This window comes from Panthera uncia, assembly GCF_023721935.1.
Source record: "Panthera uncia isolate 11264 chromosome A1 unlocalized genomic scaffold, Puncia_PCG_1.0 HiC_scaffold_16, whole genome shotgun sequence".
Classification (NCBI taxonomy): Eukaryota; Metazoa; Chordata; class Mammalia; order Carnivora; family Felidae; genus Panthera; species Panthera uncia.
Window position 1 is genome coordinate 24,766,238 of NW_026057576.1, and position 25,783 is coordinate 24,792,020.

The following is a 25,783-nucleotide window of genomic DNA, read 5'->3' on the forward strand; positions in this document are numbered from 1 at the left end:
GGGAGGATTCACTGAAGTCATGTTTATAGATGTCTGGTGGTTTCCCTGGCACATATTGGTGCACAGTGTCTGTTGGCTCCCTTTTCCTTCCCTGTATGAACAATTTTTAACCAACACCCATGACTCAAGCAAGGATAATAGAATTATTGGTCTATGTGTAGAATTAGGTGCAATATATGAATCTGTATCTTGAAAACAAATGTGATACCAAGTAAAACTCTAATCATAGTAACATTAGCTAATATTGACCAAGAAAGAATAAAAGTTGGATCACAGTCTATATTTCCAGAAATTCCAGAAGTTGATGAAAACAAGGATGGCAGGGAGAGGTTACCTTTTGATTATTGAGAACTAAAAGTTGGGAGTTACATGGTTTTGTTTTTTTGGTTTTGTTGTTTTTTGGTTTTTCCACCCTAGGTATCACTGAACTGCCTGAGTTACCAGACAAATTCTTCACTTTTCTTAAATTAGCTTCCCAAATGGGGGAATTAGGGATTTATTTTATTTTGCTGGGCAGTCAATGCCATGTGCTTAGAGATTCTTGGATGAAAGTTGGAGTCCACCTGAAATATTGCTGTTGACAAAATAAATCAAACATCAAAACCTCCAATGCTCTGCTCATCACTTCCAGAAAAGCTCCGTTAGGGCATTTCTGGTGAAGTATAACATATAACCCAATGCACATTTCTTGTAAATTATTTTCATAGGATAAAATATTATTTCACTGTGACTGTCACCCTTATTTTAGCAGTTTACTTGGAAGATAGCCCTTAAACCTACTGACCAAAAAATATCAATTGCTTTTTTTGGGTGGTTAAAAAATAGAAGAAGCAGAAATTAAGGCACAAAATGACTTAGGAAGAAAAACCACCGATTGCCCTCCCAAATCTTGATTGAACTGCAAAGATTACCAGAAACGTTTGGTTTTGGTGGCATTTGTGGGACGTCAGCTAAAACCACATGGTTCTCTTTTCTGGAAATAGTTACTTCAGACATATAACTTCAGACTCTTCTCAGCAAAAAACCATAGAAAAGGAAAAAGGAAACTACCTCTTCTCTGTGTGTACCAGCCTGTACCTCCCATCCCACCCCACCCCCGCAGGGGGGAGGTCTCTCAAGCCAAGAAGGCCATACTGGAAGTGTCCACACCCACAGGAACACCACCTAGAGACTGCCCACCTCCCAAGACCCTGGACATTTTGGAGCCAGGGTATGTTTGGCAGACCATCCCTCATAGAAACGTTGGATCACCACATCAGCATTGTGCTTCCCGAACTGTGGAGTCCACCATAAAGAAGATTGAAGTCGAGCCCATTCTGGCATTGATCAAAGGTTGACCAGGCCGACAAGTAGGAAAGCGAGCATGACAAAGCTGATGTTGAGGCAGTAGAGATAAGATGGGAGACCAGCCCAGACTGTATCTATCATACTGGGTCTCATCAACAAAGGTAATAATCAACGCAGCCGGTTGATCCTACGTATAACGTATTTTTCCCACTGCAGAAGTCGGGGAAATGATGTCGGCATAGACTGATACACTAAAATAAAGCTTAGCATGCTTAACAGACCTGAAATTCCCCATTGCTGGCCAAAGCGAGTGGCCAGAAACTTCAGGAGGAAACAAGAAGAAACTGGCTCAAGGTTCTTTTATAGATTCACTGTTATTTAGTTAACCGTAACCAGATTGTAACTTTCAAGGTCAGCGTCATTTGTCCAGAGCTGATTGAGTGATAAGATAGCTAAAAAGTCACTGGAAAAAAGTAGTAAATGTGATCTAGGGCCAGTGTAGGGAAGGCAAGGGTGCCTGAAACTTTCTGGTCAAGTACTGCCTGCAGTAAAGCACCGAGAGTCATCTGACCTGCTTTTGTCCATGGTGAATTTCCCTCCCGGCAGAGATAGTTGATACTGTGGAGTACCAACATCTTTCACTTCCCTCTAGCATCCTTTTTTCTTTCAGAGCTAACATTTCAGAGCTACCTTATTAACTTCCAGGCCCTGCGAAGCATGCTTTATATGCATTACCTCATGTAATGCATTGTCACAGCCACCTTGTGAGGTAGGTGCTAGAATTCATTTCGTTTTTGAAACAAGGAAACAAGGCATAGAGGAAATTAGGCCCTCACTGAGAAGGGGCCCGGGGAAAAGGGACAGTACGGGGACTCCGTCCCAGATCTGTTTTATTTCAAACCTTGTGCTTTCAATCTCCACACTGTCTCGCCTCCTACTCACTGCTTCTTAATTCTGAATTGAAAAGAAATCTGATCCCAAGTAAATGAAAATAGAGTGAAACAGCTGTGAATGTGAACTTGAAGTGTAGTGTTGTTAATGGGCTTAGGGGAGCAAGGGATGAGGCAGGAGGTCTGTGACAGATAACGCCTCAGTGATTTTCCACGATGATCTGAGAGGAATCATTGCTAGAATCATTAGAACACCATCAGAGACCTGCTAGCAGCCGCAGAGTAAGCTGTGAAAACCAGGGTCAGGACCTCGGATGCCAGGTACCCGAGGGAAGACGTCCTCTTTTTCTGAGAACTATCTCCCTCATCTACCTTCTTCTCCAGTTTGAGTTTCGCTGTCTTGGCTGGTCCTCATCTTTGACTGCCATCGTGCAAACTCTCGGTGATCGCATATGTGGTACGGAAGTGGCCCTTGTAGGCAGATGGCCTGATTTGGACAGATCTACCTTTGAGTCCCAACGATGCCACTTAACTCACTGTGTACCTTGGGGTTGGTGTCTGAATTTCTCTGAATTAGTCTCACTACCTATAAATGGCACCAGTAATACCCACTTTGCTGGGCTGTTGTAAGGATCAAGGGATACAATGGATATAAAGTATTTAGCACAGTGCCTGGCACATTATATACTCTGAAATGATAGCCATTCTTATGATAGAGCGTTTTTTTCTTTTAGTTACTGTGTGTCATATGTTTTTTCTCTTCACTGTAGAATTCCCTACTCAAGAATGGATTGCCTTTGATGTGAGAGCACAATAACACCTATGTGTTAGTTTTTTAGAACTGCTGTAACAAAGTACCATAGACTAGGTGGCTTAAACAACAGAAATTTATTTTCTCACAGTCCTGAAGGTTAGGAGTCCAAGATTAAAGTATCTGTGGGGTAGTTTCTTCTGAGACCTCTTCCCTTGGCTTGCAGATCGCCCTCTTCTCCCTGTGTCTTCACATCGTCTTCCCTTAGTACTGAGTCTGAGTCCAGATTTCCTCTTATACAGACACGAGTTATATTAGATTAGAGCCCATCCTAATAACGTCATTTTAACTCATTACCTCTTTGAAGACCCTATCTCCAAATATAATCACATACTGAAGTACTGGGGTTTAAGACTTTAATATATGAATTTATGTTAATTTAGAACATAAATTAATTGGGGGAAGGGATGGCACGATTCAGCCCATAGCAATCAATAAAGTATTTTCACCAAAAAATCACACATCAAGTCAAGGAAGTACAGAACACAGAGAAGCATGTTTAAAGTACCGTGGGGAATTTATTAGCAAAATCTAGGGAGTAAAAAATTGTATAAGACATATAACCTGGTTTCTTCAACAAATAATTGTGATAGCAAGGAAAAAAGAAAGGGAGGTGGACCCTAAAGGCTAAAAGAAACTTTATGCTCAACATCATTCATCATCAGGGAAACACTGATCAAAACCACAATGAGATGTCACCTCACACCTGCCAGAATGGCTAACATTAAGAACTCAGGAAACAACAGATGTTGGCAAGGATGTGGAGAAAGAAGAACCCTCTTGCACTGCTGGTGGGAATGCAAAGTGGTGCAGCCATGCTGGAAAACAGTATGGAGGTTTCTCAGAAAGTTAAACAATAAAACTACCCTATGACCCAGCAATTGCACTGCTAGGTATTCATCCAAGGAGACAAAACTACTGATTCAAAGAGGCACGTGCACACCAATGTTTATAGCAGCACTATCAACAATAGCCAAATTATGGAAAGCCAAATGTCCACCAACTGATGAATGGATAAAGAGGTGATACACACACACACACACACACACACACACAATGGGATATTACTCAACCATCAAAAAGAACAAAATCTTGCCATTTGCAATGACATGGATGGAGTATATGCTAAGTGAAATAAGTCAGAGAAAGACAAATATCGTATCATTTCACTCACGTGGAATTTAAGAAATAACACAGATGAACACAGGGGAAGGGGGGAAAAAGAGAGAGAAAGGCACACCACAGAGACTCTTTACTATAGAGAACAAACTGAGAGTTGCTTCAGGGGAGGTGGGTGGGATATGGGCTAAATGGGTGATGGGCATTAAGGAGGGCACTTGTTGGGATTAGCATTGGGTGTTATATGTACGTCATGAATTACTAAATTCTACTCCTGAAACTAATATTACACTATATGTTAACTAACTAGAATTTAAATGAAAACTTAAAAAACTTTAGGGACCTATCCACCAGTGGATCTTAACTGGAACACACCAACTTCAAAAAAAAAAAAAAATAGCAAAGCATTCTGAGACAATCAAAGAGATTTAAACACTGTCTAGATTGTTAATGATATTAAGGGATTATTGTCAATTTTTTAGGTGTATTATAGTGTTCTGGATTTTTCTTTTATAAGATCCTTATCTTTTAGAGAGACCTGCTGAAATATTTACAAACACAGTGATAAGAGCTCTGGGACTTCAGTGGGGTGCAGGGAGGGAAATAGGCATGATGACAGTTGAAATAAGATTGGCCCACTGGATGATGGACTTGTTATAATAATAACCCCACTACTTTGTGTATGCTTGAAACAACCTATTACAAAAAGGGTTAAATATATAGAAAACATCTTTCCATGTCATTAAATGTTATTCTACAACATGAAGTTTTCAATGTAGCATTCTGTTGTATAGATGTATCATAACAATGAACGTTGTGTTCATTGGCACAATTTCCATTGTCAAACTCTTAAGTTTTTGGCTTTTTTGGCTATTAATAAGATATGTAACTCACTATACACAATTCCATTTCTTGGGGTGCCTGGGTGGCTCAGTCGGTAAACGTCTGACTTCAGCTCAGGTCATGATCTCATGGTTCACGGGTTCAAGCCCCGCATCGGGCTTTAAGCTGACAGCGTGGAGCCTGCTTGTGATTCTCTGTCTTCTTCTCTCTCTCTGCCCCTCCCCCACTCTCCCTCTCAAAATGAATAAATACACGTAAACAAAAAACTTTAAACAAAAAAAGAAAACCACATTCTGTTTCTTGAGAATAGACTCCTATACATAAAACTGGTGGGCCCAGAGTTAGGCCTGTATTTAAGGTGTTGGTTTCAGGTTTTCAAAATACCCTCCATCAGTAATAGCCTTTTGCTTTCTCCTTTTGCAACACAGTCCTGCCCTCCTCTCACATTCCCCTGGCTAGATATAGAGGGCATACATACCAGGCTCCAGAATTTTCCTGCTGGAGGGCAGTCCCAAAACATTTCCCAAGGGTCCCTTGAAAATCTTCCACATTTGCTTGATTTTTCTTTTCCTAAAATATGTTGTAAATATTACTGATCGTGCTTTGGCTTTCATCCAGAACCTTCATCATGAGAATGGCAAATCAAACAACCAACTAACTGACAAGACTCTCCTGTTTGATGCCGTAAGAGGATAGGGAAGAATACAGAAGCCAAAAGGACCATGCTTACATTCAATACAAAGGGCTAAGGTGACTAGACAAGAAACAAGACTAGATCATTAAACAAGACCAGCAAGCGTAAAAAAAAGGGTGTTAGCCTAAAGAGTAGGAGGGATTACAAACCCTAGCTGAAGAAAAAAAAAGTGAGAAGCAAAATATCAAAATAATCTCTTCCCCAAGTCAGACGATGACTCAGCCACAAGATAGTGCTGGTTCACTCAGCTGGCTGGAGACACCTTAAAGAGACAGATCTGAAGCCTCCTTTATACACATTGCTTCTCTTGGAGTTTCCTGATAGTGCAAATGGCCAGAAGAATATATGGCTAAAACCAGCCTGGTAAGTTGGAGCAACCATGGATCTTGGTGTCTTGTGGACCTGAGGTTAAAACCCTGCTCCACCATTTATTATTAGCCGTGTGACCTCGGCCAAGCCACTTAGCAGCTTCAGACCTCATTTCATTTATTTGTAAATATGGATCATGAAACCTACTTCATAAAGTAGTTGTGAATGTTGAACAAAGAAATATTTGTAAATTGCTTAGCACAGCGCTGGGCACTTAGTAGAAATTCTGGAAATGCTTACCATATAAGGTGAACTATTTTATTTTATTAAAAAAGATTTTCTTAAATGTTTATTTATTTTTGAGACAGAGGGAGACAGAGCGTGAGTGGGGGAGGGGCGGAGAGAGAGACACACACACAGTATCTGAAACAGGCTCCAGGCTCTGAGCTGTCAGCACAGAGCCCGATGCGGGGCTTGAACCCATGAACTGTGAGATCCTGACCTGAGCTGAAGTTGGACACTTAACCGACTGAGCCACCCAGCCACCCTAAACTATTTTAAGATAAGTTTGCCTTCTATGTTTCCGAAGCATCTTCCCAGATGGTATTAAAGTTGTATTACATTGTTTTATAATTATTTGTTTCTGTGACATTATCTCATTCATTCATTTATCCTTGGGGGCACAAGCTTCACAAAACTTTCTGCTGACTGCATAAAACTCAAATTCCAGCATCCACAACAGTAAATATCTAGTTATTGCCAACTGACCTAGATATTACAAGTGAGCTTAAAAAGTTCATTCATGTCCAGCTATTCAGCATCTAATTAATCAAGAAATGTTTGTTGGCTTACTTATTTGGGAGGCAATATCCAAAAGTGGTGAAAAGTATGGTCTTTGGTACCAGACAGACCAGGGTTTCACTCTTGGCTTTGCCCTTTCCCAGCTGTGTGATTTGGGGCAAGTTCCATAACCTTTGTAGTTTCAGGTTTTTTCTCCTCTAACAAGGAGGTCTAATAATAGTGCCTGTCTCATTTGGTTATTGAAAAGATTGATCAGGATAAATGCAGCAAAGCATTTACAATATAGGATACTGACATATAGTAGGGGCTCAGCGAATGCACTGTAGTGTTATTTTGAAAACATATTAACTGAAATGTTACTGTGGGAAGGAAATGAGGTAAGTGTTGTGAGAAATTAAAAAAAAAAAAAAGTATGTAACTTGAGTCTTGTCCTCAAGAAGATTTCAGGCTTCTTTGTAAGATAAAACAAACATGGCTAAATACAAGTCAGTCTCTGGTTAAGTGCTTACTAAGTGGAATAGACAGAAAATTTTAAGTCCTGGGGCAGTGATCAGTGAAGCAAATTTTTAACATCTCCTGCCCACTCTCTCCTCAGTTCCCCTTCTTGATAATAGCCATTGAAGTTTGGCCAGTCTTTCTTCCTCTTCCTTTGAGTTTTTAGGATACAAAATCAAAAGTTTAGATCAGTAGTCACAAACTCAAATGCCGTCATGGGTCCATGACAGGTCATGCGTTACAAGTAATGCAAATATGGGAAGCAACAATAAATCATGATAGGATATGATAGCTCAATAAAGAATAAATGCCAGGTATAAATCAAATTCATACATTTATTTTATTTATTTTATTTGTTTAGACAGAGAGAGAGAGAAGGAGACGGCACGAGTGGGGGAGGGGCAGAGAGAGAGAGGAGAGAGAGAATCCTAAGCAGGCTCTGCCCTCTCAGTGCAGAGCCCGACTCGGGGCTCGAACTCACAAACTGTGAGATCATGACCTGAGCCAAAATCAATAGTTGGATATTTAACCCACTGAGCCACCCAGGAGCCCCACAGATTCATACATTTAAAAAGCCACTGTGTTGGCTAAGCACAATTTGACCTATGGGTCACTGCTTGGAATCTTTGGTATAGAGAGTTTCCAGTTTATCACATACTTTGAATATGCTGAAAATAGCATAAAATACTACTACTGCTGAATGGCTAACATGTGTTGAATGCTCACTATGTTTCAGATATCGTGCTAAGTACTTTACTCTTAATTCTCAAAGCAAGTAATGGGCTATTATTATTTATTATTACAGATAAGGAAGCCGAGGTTCAGAGATGTCACGTAACTTGTCCAAGGCCACAGAGCTTTAAGTGGTAGAGGCCAGACTTGACTCAGACAGGTGTTTTTGATGGCAAATTCCACATTCTTGACTACCGTTCCACAAGAATTGGATTTGGGTCAGAGAAGCTTTTAAGTAGGATTTGAGCTGTTAAAAGGAGGATGGGCAGAAAGACTTTTCTATGCCACGTTTCCCTCATCCATTCATACAGGTTTTTTTTTTTTTTTTTTTTTTTTTTTCTGGGTAAGAATAAAACATTGCAATATCCTTTAAAATTACAATCAATTGAATTGAATATTCTGGTGAAATTAAAACATGTAACACAATAATAATGTCCTAAAAAGAACAAAAGTAAGACGAATATGGTCTTGGTTGAAGCTTTCCATATGCATCCCAGGAGAATCCCAGGATAGCTAACAAGCAGTGGGTGTTTTCTGATCCTTTGGTTCATTAATATGCACAACTCATTTGCCAGAAGTCACATAGGAAACACCACCTTTCAGGATGGAATTTGGAACTAAGAGTGTAAATACTTAGGTACTATCCTTCTAGCTGTCTCTATAAGACTGACCACTGTAGTATCTAGGTGCTTTTATAATGTTTCCAAGAATATTTTGCTAAGGCTGAAAGCAATATAAGAGAATTTTTGGTTTGCTTTGAGTTTTCCAGGAGCAGACTTCTACATGGAAATACGCAGCTTGGCTCATTCAGATCTTCCTCACTGAAAGGCAGGATCACACTATGTAATTCAAGCAAAAAATCTCAACTATCTAGTTGAGATCTAGTGGTCAATTTTATGAGTTTCAGTTAAAAAAAAAAATCCTTCAGATGTTATTTACTTCCCAAGAACTATGCCTCCAGTTCAGGTAACTGCCGTCATTGATTCACTAATAGCTTAACCTTGCATTAAACAAAGCAACTTAGAGTAAGATATAAAGACAAGTATTTAACATGAATACTTACCATCGCTTCATCTAAGTTAGTTAGTTACTTCATCTTAGTTTACCTGAATCTTGTTTCTTAGTCAAAAGTCTTTGGAAAAAACATTCACCTTTGTCTCTAGCACTTTGGAACTCTAAAGCAATTAAAGCTTTTTACTTCTCCATATCAGGTTAAAAACTTTAGCTCGTGATTCGCACTTGTTGGAGAAAACAAATGTACTGATCTTCTGAACGTTAGGTCCTAATTACTTTTGGGGTGTTATTACTTAACTCCTCCTCCATTAGCTTCTTTTAGAAGAAACCTGTGTACCACTCCATCCAACTTGGCTTAGCTAGAAAGAAACATTCTGGTTGTCTGCTCTCTAACTCTCCCGACAGTGGTCATTTCTAATTGAGTGTCTCTGATGATAACTCCTAATAAATTTCTTCTCAGTTTCCTTCTCCAGTGTATACTTATTTATTTGGCTAGGACTACTAATTTGGAATTGTTTAGTAATCTGTGTAAGCTTCCAGATGTTTTAGGAGAGATCTCAAATGGGATAAAAACTTTTATCTTTGAAAATTTCGAAGCACATTTAAATAAACAATTTCTAAAGAGAGCTCTACAAGTGGGTTTCTTGTTACCTTTCTGACATGTGCGTGTGCATATGTATTTGTGCATAAAACTAACCGCAGATATACGTACCAGGTGTATCATAGTCTGATGTAGCCAGACAGAAAATAAACAAATTAAGAAGCCTGGAGAAACTTCCTTGATTTGGAAAAACCTTGACCTTTTCAGACTCATTTCTCGTGGTTTTTCCATTGGCAGCGGTTAGAATTAAGATGGCATTAATAGTTGCCTGCACTGAATTTCTTACGTCTTCTTTTCTTTTTTCCACGCTCTACATTCAGTGTTTATCAAATCAGTCTACTTTATATTGGGAGGAAAGTGCAATTTTTATATTCTGATGACAAACTATTTCAGGCATTCTTGGGACCGTTGGCATAGGATGTGAACTCCACCTCATTACATCAGGATCTTCCTCTCTCTTATTTTAAGTGTACGAATGAGGCACAGACCCCAAAGTAGAGTAAGAGTTTCTCAAATCTCTGCCCAAGCTCCCGAAATCAAGATGGAGTAATAGCTCCTTCTGTAATTTCTGCCAATTAATCCACCCCCACACCACAAACCAAAGATTCCACAAGTTAAAGAGCAGCGTTAGTGACTCAGATGGAATGATTTCACCCAGATGGCCCTGCTGTGGTGGTTTTTCACATGCCACTGGTATTTCCCTTTGTACTAACAGTGACATTTACCTGGGGAGATTGATGGGGGAATAGATGACATTACTTTCCCAGCACCTCTTGCAGTCAGAGTCCATGGCCTCAGAAATGGAGGGAGCAAACCATGCCTCAGGGGATTGGAACCCATTAACTCATGCTTTTCCCTGTCAAAGCCTTTTCCTGGCTCCCCATACATACAGAATAGACCCCCCCCCCCCATATAGTGGGACAGTCGAGGCTTTCCCCAATCTACACTAGTTTGCCTTTCAGCCTTCCTAGCACTTCTTTACCTCAAACCAAACAAACTGAATTATTCTAGTTCCCCACAAATGTCACACCCATTTTTTTTGCGTCCATCTCTGGCTTATGCTGTTGTTCCTCCCTGGATTGTCTTTCCCCTTTCTCAGCTCCAGAAAACCAAATCATATTCATCTTTAAAGACCTCTGAACCTTTTTCGGGGCGCCTCGGTGGCTCAGTCGGTTGAGCGTCCGACTTCAGCCCAGGTCATGATCTCGCGGTCCGTGAGTTCTAGCCCTGCATCGGGCTCTGTGCTGACAGCTCAGAGCCCGGAGCCTGTTTCAGATTCTGTGTCTCCTTCTCTCTCGGACCCTCCCCTGTTCATGCTCTGTCTCTCTCTGTCTCAAAAATAAATAAACATTAAAAAAAATTAAAAAAAAAAAGACCTCTGAACCTTTTTCAGGTGCCATTTCTTATTTTTCCAAAGATATGTACCTCCCTTAAACCACTGACCCCTTCTGCCTTATAATCAGATTATTTGTTTACATTTGCTATAAGTTTTGTGCAGGAAACATCTGCTGCTTATTTATCTTCATGCATTAGACTCTGTTTGGCATAGTTTTTGCAGGGACTCAGTGACTACTTATTGACTTGAATCTCAAACCCAACATTTGAACTCAGTAGCTCTTTTCTCCGCACTCATTCCAACGTCCTCCAGGATTTCCCGCCTTGGTGATGGGAACACCATTCACCTCACTGCCCATGCCAGAGTACTTAACATAGCTCTTTCTCCTCTGTTCTTCAATCTCTTGACCTCCATCTAACCAATGACTGCATTCTGTCAACTCTACCTTTTTAAATGACCTTAGAATTGCACCCCTGTTCTTTCCTGCCATGGTGCTGTAACTTTGGAACTGGCCACCACCGTCTCTCTCCTGGAATACCATAGCACTTCCTAACTGATCAGTTGGTCTCCTTTGCTGCCCTCCCCATCACCCCCACCCAAAACCATTATTTTCCACAGCATATCCAGTGTGATCTCTCTAAAATGCAGACCTTATTATGCTTCTCTCTTGCTCATGATTCTCAGAATCTAGTTCAAACTCTTTAACATCATGTATAAGATCTTTTAGAATCTGACCCCTTCTTTCCTTCATCATTTGTATATCTCTCTTCCTCCATCCAAAACCCAAACTCCACCCATACTGGACCTATAGATTTCTTGGAAGGCTCTTTAGGATTTCTACAGATGTTTGATTCAAATTTATGTTTTAAATCTATTTCACTTATGTAAGAAACTATACTAAAAACATTCATCTAAATGTGTTAGATATCACAGCTCTGTGTACAGAGAGCCATCAATATATTAATTTGGACTACAAGTTAATTCTTCAGGATGCAAAGTCTACCTTCTTTGATATATACTTGAAATTCTGCTAAATGTGTCATTGATTCAAAAAAGTTGGTAATTTTGCACAGGCTTTTTACATTTTTTTTTTTTAAACTGGGCCAAGTAAAAAACTCTGCTCAAGTAAAATTCATGTATGTGTATCATTACTATCCAGTGCAATTAAATATCAAACAAGGCTGAGGCTCATAGTCTTGGCACATGTGTGGCTAATGTCAAAGTATCGTATTTTACTAGAGATATTTTAGCACTTAAGGTTGGGGTGTTTGCTGCTGACTTGTATATCATGATAAGAAATGCAATTCATCATTAAATATTATTGTAGTTAAACTTTGAAACTAAAATTTCTTCAACGCCTTGCCCAAGTTTTTAGATTAGTTCATTTGAAGGTATACTATGATTGAAAGGAGGGCTGTTAAAAAAAAACAAACAACATACTTTTCTTTTGCATCTACTTCTCTGTGTGAACTAGGATTTTCTAATTACTTGGAAATACATAATTTGTTTTTAATGGCCCAAACATAAGCATAGGCAATTGAAATAATTTGAATGCAGAAATTGATACGAAGGAAAATGTAACACCCAATTTCGGATATTTATGTTCATCAAACTTACCTTGCTGTTCTTAGGATTTTTATTTTTAAATACCTTTTTAAAAAGTGTATTTATTTATTTATTTTGAGAGGGAGAGAGAGAGAGAGAGCGAGCACCAGCAGGGAGGGGCAGAGAGAGAGGTAGAAATAGAGAATCCCAAGCAGACTCCATGCTGTCAGTGCAGAGCCTGATGGGGGCTTGAACTCACGAACCATGAGATCATGACCTGAGCTGAAGTCGAGAGTTGGACACTTAACTCACTGAAACACCCAGGACCCCCTCTTGTTGTTCTGTTCTTATTGATGGATAAGTAAATACTAGAAATATAAACGTTTAAAATGTATATTTGTAAAATATCATATTTATGTTTTATGTAATTGAGCTCCAAAAAAATTTTTTTCAGTTAAACAGACAGGTTCTAGTGCTTAAAGCAAAGCAAAACAAAACAGAACAAAACAAAACAAAACAAAACTGAAAACCATTAAGGGCTCAACAAGACTGTTTTTGTCTTGATCCTAGTAAGGTATTCACAATATGTCCTCCTTATGCATTAGAGAAAAGAACCACCAGATGTCCACAGGCAAGTTTTCTGTTCCAGCCAAGATCAACTCTATTCCAAATGGAGAACTGTCTTGTTGGAATATATGTTCTCAGGGGAACAAACTAAAGTATGGCTGACTTCCTGGGGGAATATCCCCCATCTCCAACCCATTTTCCCTCCACTTTTCTCAGGATTATATCTTTGAGAAGCCCGTTGGTGTTGAGACCATGACCATACATATTCTTTCCTTTTGCTGTGCTTCCTCAGTCTCCACATCTGATAACACATATGCAACATTGTACTATTTCCAAGTACTCCAGAGAACAGAATTTGCTCTGCAGAACTAATATATTGCAGCAGTCCAGATAATACCTTGCCATGTGTGTTTTTTCAATAAGAAGTCACCATCCCTCAATGTGGGATTATATAATTTCTAGAACTTTAGACTCTTCCTTAACCAGTAAGGAAATATGTTAGCATTTATTGTTGTGGAAGTTTACCTTCCTACAGAATACTAAATTAATGGCATGTTTGGTGTTTGTGATCAGTAAGTTATATGCCAGCTGGACTGGTCATGTGCTGATATGGTCTAGCTGAACCCATAAAGCTTGGATGATGGCGATGCTAATTCCACTGGGTTAAATTCCACCAAAAGGGCAGGTGCATACAGCTTCCCGGAATGGCATTGAGAAATATGAGTTTGTCCTTGTCCTTTCGAACACCATACTGGTTGGATTCCTGAGAGCTTTAATTGTCACCCTTCGAATGGAGCTGGTCTTTGGCTTGTGTTTATCAGCTCCAGAGCTGAGGAAATTGGGTTTTATCTCTTTCAGATTAGATCACTACAAGCCTCATTGGGTAAAGCTACCGTGAGGAGGGGTGGGGAGGGTACAGTCCTTACTCCCTTTACTCAAAATGCTTCTGCAAAGCCCGTGCCCTTTATAGAACAAAGTCCCAGGACTCCCACTCCCTCCCCTAACCCAGCACAGGATAACTAACTAGGGATTTGTTTATTTGCGTCTTTCAAGGGCTTTTTAATTAATAAACCTTGCCCCTAACTAAAATGCTGATCTCTTTCGAGATAAAGCACTTTGGGCCTCAGGTTTCTACTTCTCTGTTTTCCATTTGCTTCAGGTTTTATTAACTCTGTAGCCAGGTTGAAGGTGTGAAGGTTGTGGGATTGGGCATCTGGCCCACTGAGGAACTTTGTATTTTCCCCTGCCTGCCAGGAGATTCCACTCCATTCTTTTCTTCGGAAGAAAGAGAGACAGAGAGAGAAAGAAGGAAGGAAGAAAAGAAACAAGAAGAAACCTCCCTAAACTCTGCAGTTGTTCTATATGATCCTGATTTTAAGAGGAAACCTCTCCTCTGGCTTGGGGTATGGCTGGGTGTTGACAGTGCTCCATGGCTCCGAGGCCCCTTGGGGTGGAAAAGCAGGGCCCCAGGGATGCTGTGACAGGGGCGGGGACTTCATCTTGCAAAGGTGACAGGCCTGTGGCCCCCTGCCCCTCAACTTAGCCCCTTCTGAAAGGCTCTGGCACCTAGTCACCAATTATTGTCCCTCCTCTGACGCCCTGTTCTTTGACCTCCAGTAACAAACGACTTCCTGATTACCGAAGCCGGGCCCCACCCACCTCCCCTAGCCAAGAAGTCAACCAAGAACTGTGCAGGACTTCATTGAAATTTGCAGATCCACTGTGAAGTTACCTCCCTGGGCATATTTATCTTGAAGGCGAGCTGGCTGCTTTGGAGCGCCTCGTGATTAACTGTTTTTTCTTTGCTTTTTTTTTGTTTAACCCGTGCAAGGGCCGAGAAAGGAAAATTTGATCCTTGCTACTTTTACAGTGCTGGGTTGGTGGTATGGGCAACATATACATGGGGAAAATTGGGGGTCCCCAATAGGAAGTAGGGGATAAAAGATTGCAGGATTTCTGAAGCTCAAGTCAGCTGCATTCATGAGCGAATCAGCCGTCTCCTGGTTCTTGACCTCCTTTGGGCATTGTGAGGGCTGATGAGCTCATGCCTGTAAAGAGTGCAAGCCTTTAATTGAAGTATAATTAATAATCATCTGATAAGTGAATAACAATAATAATGATGATGTAATCCCCTTCCCCCACAGCCCCACTCCTGTTTCCTTGGGTAGTAACATTATGACATGATGTCCCAGTGTGCTCAATTAGATGAATGACTGTAGGTGCAGACAAATCATCACAGCTATGTACTTGTTGGCACAGCCCAGGGTTGGCCTGCCACCGAGAAACCTGAGGGCACAGAACAATGCAGCAATGTTCTGTAAGTGTTGCGCCGTTCAGATAATGGACAAGTTCAAGCTGTTTCATGACTCAGGTACTAGGACAACCTACTTGCTTCTTTCCAACCTGGTGGCCCTCCCAAGCGGGAGAGCTGCGTCTGGAAGTCTTACTGAGAATGGCAGTTACTTATGTCTTCTGCTCCTCTGCCTTGTGCTTTCTACAGATCTCTGTAGTCAGTAAGATGAATGAGTGAGTCTCCAAAGGGGGGGGGGGGTGATACGAGTGGATTTTCTACCTGCCTCTACACCAATGATTATCAGAGGGACATTTGGATTAGTTAACATGCCCACAATTTCTCTTGAGTACCTAAATGGGATGAATGGAGAAGCAATGGGTTTTAGAAAAAAAGAATCATTTTAGTTCTTAGGCTTATCACAGTTTAATCTAAAAAAAAAGAGCCCTTAGGAGCACCTGGGTGGCTCAGTTGGTTAAGCATCTGACTTCGGCTCAGGTCATGATCTCATAGTTCATGAGTTCGAGCCCTGTGTCCAGCTCTCACAGTTTAACCAAAAAAAAAAAAAAAAGAGTCCTTAAAGTAGACAGCAAGCTTAAAAGAAGTGCTTAGAATGGGCCCAGGTGGGGGTGGGGGGGCGGGCAGGGAATATGAAGAAGGCGATTCATCATCCACTTTTGCCCTAAAGTCTTCTCAGGCCAGAAGGCTGAGATAGGCAGAATGGAATCCCCAGCTAGAAAAGATAATAACACCTTTCATCTGCAAACAATTTACAGTTTACAAAGCACTTTCATATAGCATGACCTCATCTGAGTCTCACAATATCTCTGTAAGGCTGGTTAAGTTTATAATCACCAGTTTATAGATGAGGAAACTGAGGGCCAAAGTGGTTAAGTGACTCATTTGCCCAGAAAGAAAGTGGCAGGGCGAGAGCCAAACCCATGTGTCTAACAAGACACTAGGACTTCCTCCACGGTGAGCAGATCCCTCCATCTTCTCTCTCCTGGGAGGATCCAGACTGGATTTATTCAACAAATAGATAACGAACAATCACCACTCCATGTTGGGCACTGTGCTGGCTGTTGGGGAGGCCGCAGTGAACATGACCTACAAGATTCGTTTCATAACATCGACACCACTGTGTTAGTTTTGTGCTGCTGGCATCTCTAGGCCATGGTATCCTTTCAAAGAGATCTACAGCAAAGAACTTTTGCTGCAACAGTAAAAGTCTGTTCTGTCTGCCTGATGTATGGAAGGGAAAACTGTTACAAAGATTGTAGGTGTCCTCATGGAGTCTAATCAAATATTAATGAGTCCATTCCCAGCTTTGAGGTGACCGAGAAACTTTCCAAGATTCCCAGGGTTGGGGAAGGGTGGCTTCCAGGCTGTTAGCAGCAGAGTTGAGGGGACATTTTCTTTCAGTCTAGGTCATGTTTTTCTGCTTTCAAGTTCAACTCCCCAGCAGAGGGAATCTCATTGGCCCACCTTGGCCTAAAGTCTCTACCCTTGAAACAACCCAACCCAGGTGGGCAGACATTACTACTGGCGATCTATCCGTGGGTGCTGGAGTAGTTTCCAGGGCCAGGGTGCTGAGGAGGCTGCCAAAAAGAGTGTTCTGTACAATATGCCCACCCCCGACTTTGGATGACTCCCTAGAGTGAAGCAGGTAGGCAGGAATGAGTCCCAAAAACTCTGTCATCACCTCCCTGAGGCTCTTCTCTCTTAATTTTTCTATGTAAATTCTCAATATTTCAGGGAGAAATCTCTGTAAAGAACACAAATGAAATAATCTTTTACAAATAGATTCCTTCATATTTATGGGGTGATATGTCTGGGATTTTTCTTTATTCCCAGAAAAAAGAGGAATGGGACCTGATCAAATAGGAAGGGTGTATGTTGATACTTGTTGAGGCTGCATGGCGGGGACATGGGGGTTCATTCTATTATTCTCTCTACTTTTCTCTATTTTTGAAAATATCTATAAACCAAGTTAGAAAAATGCAAAGGGATTATTGTGCCATCACGTTCCTAACTTGAGCCTGTTTTAAAGGCATGTATTTTCCTATATAGAGTTTTGTGTGCTGGGGCCGGGGTGGGGGGGAATTCCCTCCTTTCTTTGTCATCTCCATTATTTGATGTTTCCTGAAGGACAGAATTATTTAATCAATTTTACAAGTAAGTGTGGAGGGCTTCCTATAGGTTAGGTGGTCTCTCTTGCTTCCAGGTGAACTAATAGCACCAGAAGTTTCGGGGCATTTGCTTGGGTATTCCTTTCAACATCAGCCCTTTGCATGGATTCCACAAAATTTTCTAGGGACTCTGAGTTCTGAGATGGCTCTACCGACCCTTCTGTGCTGCCTCCGCCATCGCCATCGAGGGACAACACCAGCCGAAGGAAAGATCAAAGTGAGAGCTTGGGAAGCCCCTGGGGCATTTGCAGCTAACTGCAAGGGGCCTTTCTTCCCTAGCATCTGATGCTCCGCACACCTTCAGACATTGGCTGATTGCTCTGGGGTCAGGCCAGGTTCTAAAAAACATTCAGGAACAACCTTTATTTTGATCCAACGGGAGAGAAGAAAAGAGAGAGACAGCCCGCTTGGCCCCAGCTCAGGTGCAGTGGGCCAGGTCACGAGGCTTGTAGCAGGTGCCCAGTTGTATCTGTTTCCAACAGTTCCATTAACACTTGGCAAGTTTCACTCACCTTCAGCATTTGTAACATGCGATTGTTGACACAACGAATATTACCTCATGCTCTTGGGCCTTTATGTGTTCCTTTGCCATTGTAGTCAGGACGCAGGATCTAGGGGGGTCATTTTCTATCTATGCCATGTTTATAGGTGGCAGGGAGATGGTGGAGGCCGCCCTCCCCAGCCTTCCCACCAAACAACATGATGCCCTCATTTTTCCTTTCTGGATTGATGTTAAGCACTTAAAGTAATTGCCTTGCAGAGAAAAAAACAAAGAGCCAAAAATGTACAGTCAGCCACACCATGGCCTCATATTTCAAAACCAGCCAGGCTTCTTTTTAAATGCTCCTTTACAGGGTGTGAAATCAATCATGTCACATGGGTCCCCTGTGGCACAGGGGAGAAGAACTCTTGTCTTACTCTAGAAACATAGCCAATGACGTGATTCCTTCTCCTTCCCTGCCCACCCCCACCTACCCTCAGTCGTTCATCCTACAACTTCCCCGTTGGCTTCTCTTCAGTGGGCTTCCTCTTTTGAGTTGGCGGCTTGCTCTGTGATTCTCATCTGCTCTGTATAAGGAAACCGTAACGAAACCATTAACAGTCCACTCTCTTCCCTGGTGTCAGCCTGTCCCTTGGCGTTGTCCTCTGCTTCCTATAGAGCAGTGATGTTCACTCTAGTTACTTTCTCAGTGTGAATCCATTCCTGAACCCTGGCCGTTTTCTTTACCCTCCTGTTTACCTGCTCCCCCTTGAAATGCCTTCTTTTTTCTTAGAATGGTCCTGGCTTAATGCATACCCATGCTTGCCTTCCCTCAGGAAACGCTCTCCGTTACCCTATGGAACCCTATCTTAGAAGTGGGGAGAAGAGAAAGCTTTTGACTTTGTTCCTGCTAATCTATTGTACTAGAGGGTGGAGCCAGGAGGAAAGTAAAAAATAGCTTAGAAAAGTGAATCCTGTAGGTAGACAAATTAATAAACCAATAGCTAAACCAATGCTATCCCATTGTTGGCTTGGAGTAACAGTTGGCAACTTAGTGTTCTAGTTTACTTCTACTTGAGGCTTGCCCACTAGTGGAGAGTGATTGAGGCTTGTAATAAGAAATTGTAGATGAGGAGGGGGGCCTGACAAAGGGGTGGGATAATCTATAAACCAGACAGACAGCCCTTCGCTGTGCTGTGTTCCACTCACTTCCTGGCCCTGCTGAATCGCTTCACTGATGCACAGGGTGAGCCACACCATGTTCCGAAAACCACGCCTCTGTCTGTCCAGCACTGGACTTCCTCTTTTTTGTGACTGCTGTGGTGTGTGTGTTCTGATACCCTAGGGGGTGATGCTATGGTTATTATTGCTTCCTAGCCACCCTGCTTTGTAGAGAAAAATCAAAACACCAGTTTTGCCCCTCAAGCTGACCTGTTCAGCCCCGCTTTGGTTTGTCCCAAGCCCTTTCCGATGTGTGCGCACGCACACTCACACGTGACGTGCTGACCGGCCATCTCTGTGTACCTCCTGGTTAATAACTCAAAATCTGAATGTGACACCTCTTTTCTCCATGTCGTGAATTAGAGTTTTGATGGTTTTTCTTTGTCAAGGTTCTTATAGCTGGTCCAGAACAATGACTACAAATAAGATTGTGCCAAGAAGATCTAAATACCAGGCTGCACAAAGCAGACGCCATTTCCCTTTGGGGGATTTCTTCTGTTTTCCTAGAATAGTAAGCTTGGGTCTTAATTTGGGATGGTTATTGTCTGTTTCTTCAAAGACTGTTTGTCTTGTAGGTTAGCTTTGATCTGTGTCTCCAGGTGAAATGCTGGGAAGTTCAGGGACACCTTGACTCAGTTGGTTAAGCATCTGACTTCGGCTCAGGTCATGATCTCACTGCTTGTGGGTTCAAACCCTGGGTCAGGATCTGTGCTGGCAGCTCAGCCTGGAGCCTGCTCCGGATTCTGTGTCTCCCTCTTTGTCTGTTGCTTCCCTGCTTGCGCCCTGTCTCTCTCTCTCTTAAAAATAAATAAACATTAAAAAAAATTGTTTTTGTTTTAAAAATACTGGGAAGTTCGAACTATGCTGAGTGGAGGTATGAGAAAACACACATGACACAGATGCCCAAGATGTGGGTACTCTACCGACTCCATTTGCCTGATCACAGGCCTTGGTAACTAGAGACCTCTAACCACCCAGTTATCCATTTACTAGGCCGGGTATGGAGGGAGCGCATAGTTTAGAGGTAAATAAGGCAGATACCAACCCTGCCCTCATGGAAAATACAGTCTAGTGGGGAGACAGACTTAAATAAATAAGAATAAATAATGTAAGACTATCATTCATTGTATGAGAGAGAAATGCTAGAAAAATTAAAAAAAAGAAAACAGTGCCATGCAGGTATACGCACACCCCAGGCTGGAGCATCTGGGAAGAGGACGTTTATATTTAGATGTCAAGGAAGAGGTGAGATGGTGGGAATAAAGGGGCAGCGGGAGAAGGCACGGCCCATAGTTTGCCAAAGCACATAGTAGCAGTTAGGGTTGTATTTCATGGCAATTACAATCTCCTGGGCAAAAATTTAACATCTTCAGATCCCTTGGGAGTTTGTCATAAGTAAATTTGCTAAGTATGGGTCTAATTATTAATGATACAACAGTAACACTTATTAAAGGTCAAGTGGGACTCAGTTGTCCACACTTTAAAAAAATTTTTTCTTTTAATGTTTATTTTTGAGACAGAGAGAGACAGAGCATGGGCGGGGGAGGGTCAGAGAGAGGGGGACACAGAATCCGAAGCAGTCTCCAGGCTCTGAGCTGTCAGCACAGAGCCCGACGCTGGGCTTGAACTTGCAAGCTTGAGAGCACTCACCACTGTGAGATCACGTCCTGAGCCGAAGTCGGACGCTTAACCAACTGAGCCACCCAGGCACCCCAACAGTAACACTTATTAAATGCTTGCTTATGTGTAGATATTATTCTGTCAAAGGTCACCTCAGTGAGGTTGTCCCTGGGCACTCTAAATAGCAACCCCCCACCTCCTATTTCTGTTACTGTTTTTCTTTTTTCTTACAGTCCTTACCACCATCTGACATTGTTTATTGTCTGTCTCTTGGGTTGGAATGTAACCTCCATGAGGGCCGGTACATTCGCCTGTTCTGTTCACTATTGTTTTCCCCAGAGCTTAAAACACTGCCTGGCACATACTTGGTGCTCAAGAAAATACATATTTGGTCAATGAATGAATGGCTATTATTCATTTAGTCCTCACAGTGTCTCTATTTTCCTTATGCTGCAAATGAGCAAATTGGCACAGAGAGATTAAGTCATTTACCAAAGGTCATGCGGCCAATGGAGTGGTAGAATCAGGATCTAATAAGCCCAGGCTGTCTAACTCCAGGGTCTTGCACCACAGGCCTGTGTGCAAAATGGAAAGAGTTGTGAAAAGAATATGCCAATCTGATTTATAACTTTTCTCTGGTTAAATGGCATTCTGCTTCAAGACCTCCAAAAAGCAATCCAATTCAGTATTGCAGTTCTAGATACTACTGATTTTATAAAACGGATCATTGAGTGGTATGTAAGGCCAATCACTGGTTAAAGAAGCCTTGTGCCAACCCAGGGAACTTGCAATCCAGATAAGATAAGGAAGTACTGAGTCACATTTTCAGATCCTGTAATATCATCTGAAGCCAGTGTTCCTGGAATATTCCTTACTTCTGACGTCTTAGTAACTTAACTCAGTCTGGTTACTAGGGATGTGAAATATGGAAACATGATTTACTCTTTGACTTGTTCGGTGAAACTAAAAGCTTGAAAGTTGCTGTGTGTATGTGTGTGCGTGTGAGTTTAAAAAACTAAGAGTTGGAGTACAGAAAACAAAAATCTTCTATCCCATAAATCCATACAGTAGACAACAAGTTCAGTCTTGATGTGACTTTTTCACCACATCTCTTTATCACGTTGGGCAGAAATTATTTCAGCTTCTGGAATGTCAGACTTGCCCCTGAGGCCATTTTGACAGTTCTTTCCTCTGACCAATTATTTTTCAGGAATGAAGCTATCAATAATTTGCTTTTTTCCTTGATACGAAGGATTTTATCTTTGTGTGTATGCATGGAGTTGTCAAAGAAAGGAAACTGCTTTTGATCTCAGAAACTTCATCGTTTCCTTTCTGCCCACGTATCCCTGAATCACTCAGCAATCCCTAAACTCTTTTTCTAAGAAAGCTATTTAGGTGGTTCGGCATTTATTTTATGTCTTTGACCACTTACCATGTCAGAATTGGTGAGTAATTCTGTCCCTTTTCACACATCTGTCTTTATGTTGTCTTTCTGGACCCATCTCTTTGTGCCCTGTCTCTGCTCCTTTCTGTCTCAAATGAACCATACGCTGTCTTGCACACATACACCAATTTAGATTTATAAGAACTTATGTGTTTACAAAGAGTGTGTTCAACTGCCTCAGACTCCCTGAACCACATGCTGAAAATCTGTACATCATTTCATACATAAGTTATACCTCAAGAAGAAAAAGAAGTTTGTGTTTCCAAATTTACAGCACATTTAATGAGAGTTTAAACATGTCTTGAGTGGATTTATGCATTGGTCACTGCCCCCAGCAGTATCTCCCTTGGTATTATTGTTGTTGTGCAAAGACGATGCTTGTTGCTATGAGAAATGCCATAAGCAACGGCTTTTCGCCGGTTATGAATGCTCAAGTTTTAACTTTTATAATTTCTTTATGTACAGTTAGAGCCACTGGAAACCCATACCACCAGGAACTTGAAAACGCGGGAGCAGTTTCATTGCAGTGAGGAGCCATGTAGTAAAGAATGCAAGAAGATTCCAGCAAACACCTTCTCATGGGATGCCCAAGACAAGTAAGTCTTTCTGTCATCCTCAGAGTCCTTATCTGCAAAAGAGGATAACCTTTGCCCTGCTTTATCCCTAAGGTTGTTATGAGGATAATTACATTTAAGCCAATGAAGCAGGTATTTAGCTCCCACTCAACCATGTCAAATTCTGTGGGCACAAAAGGAGGAAAAGGCATGCTTCCTGCATTCACGGAACTTACAGACGAGGATAGAAAGGAAGACCAGTGCGTATATGTTTACAATAGAAAGTATCACGTCATCCTGGTGATGGCTGCAGAGTGATCCAGACTCAAGTAAAAGAAACTTTAATTCTGGCGGGTGCCATTGGGGAAGGCTTCATGGAAGCACAAACATTTGAACAAGGCCTTGAGGGAAGACGATTTGGAAGACTTTCCAAGTAGGGGGACAATAGGAACAAAGCAAGAGATAGGTCTCCATGACCATCAAATGAGTCTGTGAACTGGAAAGCATGATTCAGTTATAAAATATTACTGGCAGCTCTTTCTGCCCTTGGGTTTTGTCCTTGTGCTTTAATAAAACCACCTTTTTGACACCAAAAAAATAAATAAATAAAAGTAAAACAAATTATTACTTGTTAACTCTCCTGGGACCACTACTCACCTTTCCCAGAAGCCATGACCTCTCTAGGTAGTAAAATACCACGGGGAGTCTGAGAAAAGGCTGGTTTACCAGCTTCCAGAACTTTGGGGTGCTCATGACTGACTTTGTGATATCCTGAAGTCTTAAAGGAGGTGATGCTATATCTCAAGTCTAACTAAGAAGAATAAACACTAACCAAAGGTTAACAGTTAAATTCTCTTTCCATCTTCAATTTGTATTTGAAATTTTTTTTTAAAATATTTATTTTTGAGAAAGAGAGACAGAGTGTGAGTGGGGGAAGGAGAGAGAGAGAGGGAGACACAGACTCTGAAGCAGGCTCCAGGCTCTGAGCTGTCAGCACAGAGCATGACATGGGGCTCAAACCCACTAACCCTGAGATCATGACATGAGGTCATGACCCAAGCTGAAGTCAGACGCCCAACTGACTGAACTACCCAGGCACCTCTGTTGCCATCTTTTAAGATTTTCCTCCCAACCCTCTCGGGTTCCCCCCCCCCCCCCGCTCATCACCACATCAGCCCTTTTCCCTTAACGAGGATCCAAGCAGGCCCTGAGTTAGCCAGTCACACTCAAACCCTGATGGTATTGATTTCTAGCTATGTTATAGGAAGCACCTTCCTTTAATCTACGTAAGACTTAAATTTTACATCTGTAAAATGGGAACGAAAATAATAGTACCCATTTCATAGCATTGCTGGGAAGGTTAAGTAAAATAATATACCTGATACATAACACTCAAAATGTTAGGTATTATATTATCATCTGGAATAGGTGTGGCTGTGGGCCAAATCCAGCCATGTCCGTTTGTCTGTGTATGGTCCACACAGTTTCTGTTGCAATAGCGGGGTGGAACAGTGTGACTGAGCCTGTATGCCCCACAAAACTAAAATACTTACTGTCTGGCCTGTTGCAAAAGAAAGTTTGCTGACCTCTGACCTAGAAAGCCAAGAAGAGAAAACCTGCTTATGTGACATTTGCAACCAGTTAGATTTTGTCCTTGGTAGGCTCACCAGTGCCTTTACTGCCTTATTGTTGGTTCCTGGCATCTGATGATACACGGTATGCACCCCCTATAATGGAGAAGTCCTCATGGAGATCCCCACATCTGGGTACCGTGGACATTCCTGGGATCTATTTATATCCTCCTGGAGCCCAGTATTAATAGACAAGGACTACACAGCAAATGTGGAAGAAGATGGGTAACAAATTTCAGCTCTGATTAATGACGGCATAATCTCAAATGCAAACTGCAGAATATTTGAAGGTGAAAGGGAAGTTAATGTTACCGGGTGATGATCTAGTCACCGAGGAGAGGGAAGCAACAACATGGAAAAAGAGGCAAACCATTGTGAGTGGTTTGGGGTTTCTGCTGACCTCCTACTATGTGCCTTAAATTAAGAGCCCTGTAAAGTCCACTCCAATTCCATTTAAATGTCTCTCTCTTTTTTTTTTTGCGGGGGGGGGGGGGAGAGAGGGGGTGTGAGAAAGAGAGAGAACACGTGGGTGGGTGTGTGCAAGCAGGGAAGGGGCAGAGAGAGAAGGAGAGAGGGAATCCTAAGCAGGCTCCATGTTGGGCATGGGGCTTGGTCTCATGACTCTGACATCATGACCTGAACTGAAATCAAGAGTCAGACACTCAACTGACTAAGGCACCCAGTCTCCCCTAAATATCTCTCTTTAAAGCACCTGTAACATGATTGCTGTTATAAGATGTACAGAAACCTGAGTAGATTGGGATTATGCATCAGAGTAGTATTTCTAGGGTTTCTTTATTTGGATATTGAGAAGAGCACTGGACCTAATTCCAGAAAACATTGCCATGATCAAGTATTCACTTGTCCACACTAGTGATCCAAAGGCGTACATTCCTAAAATCACTGGCCAGGGGTATTGTCTTTTGTCAGTGAAAAGAGGCTTTTCTTAATTGAATAAAACCCAGATATTCACTAATTTAAAAATTCATTAAAAACACCAACATCCATTGAGCTGTCCCTTTATCCCACGCACTGTAGTAAGTTCAAGGGTCAGCAAAAATGGACAGTCTTTGTTGCTTAATGACCTCAAATCCAGCCTTCAAATACTCTTTAAGAATTCTGTTCTGCAAACATGTTCCTTTATTTTGTCACAGCCAGTCATGACGGTGAGGCTCTCCACCACCCCATCCCACACCACCCTCACTGTCCTTCCTCCCAGTGTTGACTGCCTCTCCTTCCAGTTTTCATTTCCTTTTAGAGTTTCTTCCCCCAGTAAAGTGCAAATGACTGTCGACAGTTCAGAAGATTT

General features: G+C 41.7%; 1 long non-coding RNA gene across 1 annotated transcript in view; it reads left to right on the forward strand.

Annotated features, from left to right (window-relative positions):
* Nucleotides 1–25,783, forward strand: part of LOC125933810 (uncharacterized) — a 98,942-nt gene that overhangs the window by 45,353 nt on the left and 27,806 nt on the right. Inside the window, exon 2 of the long non-coding RNA XR_007461106.1 lies at nt 22,755–22,885. This is a non-coding gene — a long non-coding RNA (uncharacterized LOC125933810). The remainder of the gene's footprint in view (nt 1–22,754; nt 22,886–25,783) is intronic.